General features: G+C 33.4%; 1 long non-coding RNA gene across 3 annotated transcripts in view; it reads right to left on the bottom strand.

Annotated features, from left to right (window-relative positions):
- Positions 1-4940, bottom strand: part of LOC106472230 — a 16462-nt gene extending 11522 nt beyond the window's left edge. For 2 of the 3 annotated variants that reach the window (XR_002613422.1, XR_002613421.1), the window contains exons 1-2: positions 4801-4940; positions 1782-1889 (exon numbers count right to left, since the gene is read on the bottom strand). This is a non-coding gene — a long non-coding RNA (uncharacterized LOC106472230). The remainder of the gene's footprint in view (positions 1-1781; positions 1890-4800) is intronic. The other variant, XR_001291589.2, reaches the window with a different exon arrangement.
- Between the last annotated feature and the right edge of the window lie 1911 nt (positions 4941-6851).

Raw genomic sequence — 6851 nt, 5'->3', positions numbered from 1 at the left:
ATATTCAATAAAGAGACCAATTAACACTGTAACTTGTGTACGTTTTTTTGCTTTAGTTTAGTTAGGGCTAAACTTTACCATACTTAATACTATCAATTAATAAACTTATAATTTTATTCTACAACGTAACGTTAGACCTTTTTAGAAACTTTGATAAACTTTTAATATGTTGTTGTACAAAATGTCAACTAAAGTATATTTTCATCCTCCTTTTGTTTACATGCGCATTTAGATAGTAGAGTGCGCATGCATTTTCAGAACAGACAATAACTGAGTATTATTATTATAATAGATACTAAAAATTTGTAGACACAACTCTACAAATAACCAGTTCTTTGTAGAGTTGTGTCTAGTTTTGGGTGTGGTGAATATGTGCACTTTACCTTATCATCTTTAATTTATTTGCCCCAAATTACAGTTACCTTTACTAGAGAATTAGGTTTGAGGATGTTTTATACCAGATCATAGAATACAATAACTATTGATCTGTTCTGGACTAAATAAGTCTCACGTTATTTGGTTAAACCTTTAACATAAGACTTATTCAGAGTGACTAGTGCTAACCACATGACTGGTCATTTCCAATGAAACATGAAAGAGGTCATTACCTCAAGAGGTTACCTGACTGCTAGTAGAAAGAAGCAACTGTCTAACTTAACATATTATGAGTGACCTTGCAGCTATCCTTACCAAGGAAACCCAAAAAGTACTACTCTAGGTGAGTAACAAAGAACAATAAGTAGCTAGAGCAAGAGTAACTTCACAACCTTCTTGACCAACGAGTTATGTGGAAACTGTATATATATGTACACAAATAACAAAATTTATAAAATTCATATATTAATACAAAGAAGTAGAAACGGAGTGTGTATATATATATACCACAATCTCCAGTTTGGTGTTTTAACTGAATAGGCAGTACAGATTGTCAAGCACGTGCTTTCAAAGTTTGTTAATCCCAGCTAAACTGACTGCAATGAGTACCTACAATATGGCGTGCCACAAAACTGAGCAACTGTTGACTAATTGTTCTCTAAATCTCCTGATGTTCAAATGAGGTGTTCAGCTCCCTACAAGTCTAATGTACGACCCTCCACCCAATACGTAAGTACTGCAGTATCCACAGGAATATGTGGAATGTTCCATTCTGCAATAGCTGATGTACATGAATTTGTCAGCAAATGTGTAAAGCATCCATACATCAAATGAAATGTTACAACAGTAATTGTAGAAAAGTTTGAATCTGGGTAAGGTTGGGATATATGTTTATTTGCTTTCTGGTCTTTCGTGATATTACACAATTTGTGATTTAAATTTTATTTTGTATTTTCAGTTTTGATTTATAGTGTTTAGGTTTTGTTCTGTAATATGTTTACAATTTTGTATATTGTAATATGTTTAAATGCTGCTTGTATTTATCTTACTAATTAGTGTAAATTTTGATCTGATTTTTAATTTTCTGTTACAGGTTTGATGTTATAAGTTAATTTTATTTTTAGTTAAGTTTGATTTATTTTAAGTTTGTTAATTTTGAAATTACCTTTAACTGATTCTATTCAGTATTGTGTATTAACGTGTGTGAAACGTGAAAGCCACATTAGCATACTAAGGTGCAATTTATATTACATAGATGGCAGCACCTATAACTCTCACCCAAAAGAAAGTGGGTTTGTCTCTACGCCTTGTTTGTTTAGCGCAAGGCTACAAAGTAGACTATCTGGGCTCTGTCGACCAGAGGGAATCGAACCATGCATTTTATCGTTGTAAGTAAGTAAACTTACCGCTGACCTAGGAGAGACTTCTTTGTACGAAACACAGGTATGCAACCATGCATATATTATATTCTTTATGACTCCGCGTTAATGATTTTTCAACCTTAATACGAATAACTGAAAAAAGAGATAAACATTTTTAATAAATCAAGTAAGAATCATTTTCTGTATTGAAAGTATTTCACTTAATAAAAAGAGTGACTTGAAGAAAGGTCGAAGTTTATAGTGTATGTTTAAACAAAAAATACTTACAAAATCGCACAAATTCTTAATAGTTCCATTCATTATTAGGACTTAGAAATAAACACATTTTGTTTCAAACGAAATGCTAAGTAAGTCTAATTTTATAGCTATAACGTGTCTTATAAGTATGGTCTGTTTGTTTGATATCAGAAATCTATCTTCTGAAGAGCTGTCTACTATATGTCGTTCATAATTTTGGTTTGAAAGATTAAATGGAAGGTAACTAGTAAAAACTGACTCCCGCCAACTCTTTGGGCTGCTCTTGTACGATCAAATAGTGGGATTTTACCGTCACCCGCTGTCTCATAAATCGGAACGTGTTTCTTTTTTTTAAATGCGGTAACTGATTGCAAATGATAGATCCATAGTCCGACACGTTAACCAATGGGCCATGCTCGATCCGATGTGGTCTGTATATTAGGGTTTGATAGTCATACACCAGCACATTATGTAAAGGTGTAATCGATATATTAATGTATCATATGAGGCTGTGACTTATACATATAATAACCACAGTTCTGTTATTCCTAAGCAAACGAAAGATTTAAGATGGGGCTAAATTAAAGCAATGTTAGGAGGTTTTTGTCAGAAATCTACAATTAAGACACATAAATTTGCAAAAAAAACAAACAAAAAATGCATATATTTACACGCGTAAGTACAAGTTATTGCTTGAGTCTCATAAATGCAGAGATACGGTCATAAAATAGCTACCTAAAATACAATTAAAAGCAACAATTCCTTCAACTTTCAAATGGGTGTAATAATAGGTCACCTTAGTAGGATTCATTATGACAGACCGTTTCTTTGACTGGCTATTCAAAGGTATATGTCGTCAGAGTTTATCCACGAAAGCAAACGAAAAAGGATATTTATCTCATCAGGAAAACTCGTGGCTGTCAATCACTGATAACAGTTTAAAGGAAAGGATAATTGGACAAGCTGTCAAAGTACAAAAGACACAAAAAACACGTACCGATTTCTTTAAGAGTAATTGGAATTGACTATCACCAAATGTGTCATGCGAAGGACAAGAACATTATTAAGACAACCAATTAAGAAAAAATACTGATCTCAAATGCAAGACTCGACGGGACAGCGGTAAGTCTACGGACTAACAACGCTAAAATCCGGGGTTCGATTCCCCTCGGTGGACATAGTAGATAGCCCAATGTGGCTCTGTTTTAAATACAAACAGACTCACGTGCAAGTACGGAAGTACCACCTTAGTGGTGATTAAAATACACAAGATGGTTCTAGAAAGAATGAAAAAAGGTACCCAATCCGTGTTAACAGGCGAGAAGAAAGGGGGAATTTTGAGTTTTGGAGGATAACAGTTTGATTACGACAGTTATATATCAATTCGTAATGTCTTAAAATATATTATAGTGTTTCTTTCTGCCTTTAAATTGAAAAAAAAAAATCCCAAATAGGTTCCTGATAGCAGATTCAGTAAAAAAAAAAAAAGAGAGACGGGTTCGATAAGTATGACATAAACACTTTTCTTGTCCAACACAACCAATGGATCTCGGGCGTTTTGAATACGTTAAGATTGAACTTGAACGTCGCATTGTCCATGACAATCCTCAGCCGACATCTGTGAACTATACAGACAATACTCCAGAAAAACAGTCACCTTCCGGCATCTTGTGAAGTATACTCCACATCGAGTTCACAATATTAGAACTGCGAAGAGAACCTAATTCAGTATTTGGCGAGTTTCCTAATAAAGTCATCAATCGGTGTATAAAATAGATATACAAATATATATATCCGCATTTTTTATTTATTTTTTCACAACTGATTGCGCTACTTAACATTAACTCTTCAACATTATGCAAAATTAAAGTGACAAAAGATGAGTACTACAAAGGATTATTATTATAATAAAATAAGAAAATTTACAATAAAAGAACTGTAAATATATATTAGAAGTTACAATAAATGTCTGTATTATTTTATATTGAATAAGTATATTATAGACAAAATATGTATTATGATATTACTAAACGTTCTTATTGTTCTAAGTCATTATTTTCACTTTAATACTTCCTTCTAGTGTCTAATTTCTGGTTTTGCAAATTGCTGAAAAGTGAGGGCTAACCATAGAATTATCGAAAGATGTATATATACTGTAAGCTGCTCGTGTGACCTTGAATCTTTTAGTTCATTAGTATTCGCGTACGAGTCGCATAAAAAAATGTGAACAAAAATATCACCAATTTTGCTGATGATTACACTAGTTACTGCTTAGATCTCTGTAAATTTTACATAGAAAATGTGTAGTATCATCCAAACTGTTTTTATCGGATTTTTACACTTGTCTTGGGTGCTCTTACAGGCAGAAACAAGGCATTACTCAATAAGTAGTCACCAGGCGCTAAGTAGTTTTTAGGGTTAATGAGTGAAACGAGTTCAACATTTGCAACAGGGATATTTTCACGCACTTTTTACGTGGAACTGATACAAAATCTTGTTGTTTTTAAGTCCGGGAGTATAGATTTGTTTTGTTATATTATTTAAATGAAGTGTACGTCTTCTTTATATGTTTGGACACTCGGTCAAAGAGACCATCCAAAACGTAGGTTTCACAAAGATGACGTCATGCATATGCGCAGTTCCAGCCTAGTTAATTGAATGAGTGTTCCAATTATACATCGCATGGTCGTTTGACTACGACATATAAACAAGGCTGTGAGTGTGTGTGGTATGATGTCACTAAGTTAACCTAGCTCAAGCTAATGACCTTTGGGCAGCTGTGAGTAAAGGTCACAAGAGTACTTACTGTATTTCTGACAGAATAGCCGTAGACTGGAATTATTGCAGATATCCTCCGTCGACTATAAAGTAGTGGTCGCTAGGCCTAGCACTTTGTTTTATTGCCTGTTTACCCTGCTATCACTTATCGATACGTTATATAGAGGGCTCTTCACACCGATCACCTATCCTTGAACTCAGATGTGTAATGGTTTTATTGTGTGAAATAATTTACAAGAATCATTTAACCCTGACTTAACAAACACAGCGGGTTCCTCCTGTTGTGGTGCAGATGTGAAAAGTGTTTGTTTAAAGAAATACAAGAAAACACTAACTGTTTAATAGAAGCACTCGTTTTCGAATTAGATATATTCGAAATGTATATGCATTACTTAACAATGGGTTAGATAACACTAATACCCATGTGTAATAACTATTTGCCTCCCAGCGACATGTCTGCGGACTTACAACGATAGAAACCGGGTTTCGATACCCGTGGTGGGCAGAGCACAGATAGCCCTTGTGTAGCTTTGTGCATAATTAAAAACAAACAAACAATAACTATTTATAACATGAAATAAAAGAAATGAACTATGGATGAACTCCCCTTGTGGCTAAACATCTAAACTAGTTAGTATTAATTACATTATTCAAATGATAATAATAATAATACCTTCTCTAAATTCTATATCTAAGTTAATTATTTTACCATCGACATAGCTTGTCAAGTTTTACAGATATACATTCTTTTTACATTTTTTCACTTTAAATTTTTAACAAGAAAATAAACAGTTTTTTATTCTTGAAACATACAAGTATTTTCCATTTGGCTTTAGTACCCTAGTGGGTCAGCGGTACGTTTACGCACTTATATTGCTAAAATCTGGGATTAGATTTCTCATGATGGAAAAAGTGCAGATAGTCCGTTATATAGCTCTGCACTAAGAAAACAACAAACACTTACCAATGCCTTGATTACTTATGTTTTTCTGCTGTTGTAATTTTTTATTTTCTAATAATTTTAGATGTCTAAAACATGAAAATTTCAAAAACATACTTTTCTCCTGTTGTGATTCCTTTTTTTTCTCTCTCTCTCACTTTTTGATAAATTTAGATTTCCAAAACATTAAGTTATCTTGGTAATTTCTCCAATTTATACGAGTAGCAGCCGTTTGAGGGCGCTCGGTACTGTGCGCAAATGTTCAGTTTTTTTTAATTATTCTTAAACTGGTGATTTAATAGAGGAAGGCATGAAACACCATGAGTCTGAAGAACTTCATCTAGTTGGTATGGCAACCTGCATCGTGGAACAGTTAGTCTTTATTCTACCTCTAACTTAAACTTAATTATACACATAGTTGTTATTAATATCAAATTGTCGAAGTGACGTCAGTTTTCACTGGAATTTTTTGGCTTGATTGTGTTATAACATTATTAAATGTACACGATTCTCGGCAAAAGTGTCTTTATGTTTGTTTGTTGTTAAGTGCAAAGCTATCATGGGAATCGAAACCCAGATTTTAGCGTTCTAAGCCTTCAGTCTTGTCGCTGGACCGTATGTCAAAAACTCAAATTTCTAAATATTAGAGCCATGATATTCTTCCGCGTTTAATAAATTAAGTTTGTAAATACTATTATTACGATAACCTTCCGCATGTCAAAAAGTCAGTTTTCTAAACATTGTTACAATGATAAATTTCCGCATTGTCAAAAAGTTAAGTTCCTGAATAGTTAACTGGATTTTTTTTTTTAAAACAGGCTAAGATTGTTAGAAGGGATTTAAATAACAATTGTTAGAGATAACATAAGCGCAAAAGGTCGAGAAGTCAGCGTTATAGGCAGTGACTGGGCAACTACTAGGCCATGAATTGAAACAAAGATGGCGACGAGGATTAGCTGACAGATAAATGTTAAACATGGACAAACAAGTACTTGTCGAGAGGTCAAGGTCGCATACATTATTTTATCAATGTTGATATTAGAGTTTAAAGTTTATGGTTTTATTGATTAATGCTAGACACGTGACCACACTTTAATAGAGTTTCATTGTTGGTTGTACTGAAAAGTAGCTTAGGTTTC

Source organism: Limulus polyphemus, unplaced genomic scaffold (genome assembly GCF_000517525.1).
Source record: "Limulus polyphemus unplaced genomic scaffold, Limulus_polyphemus-2.1.2 Scaffold5175, whole genome shotgun sequence".
NCBI classification, from domain to species: Eukaryota; Metazoa; Arthropoda; class Merostomata; order Xiphosura; family Limulidae; genus Limulus; species Limulus polyphemus.
Note: the sequence above shows the minus strand (reverse complement) of the source record. Positions and strands in the feature narration are given on the sequence as shown.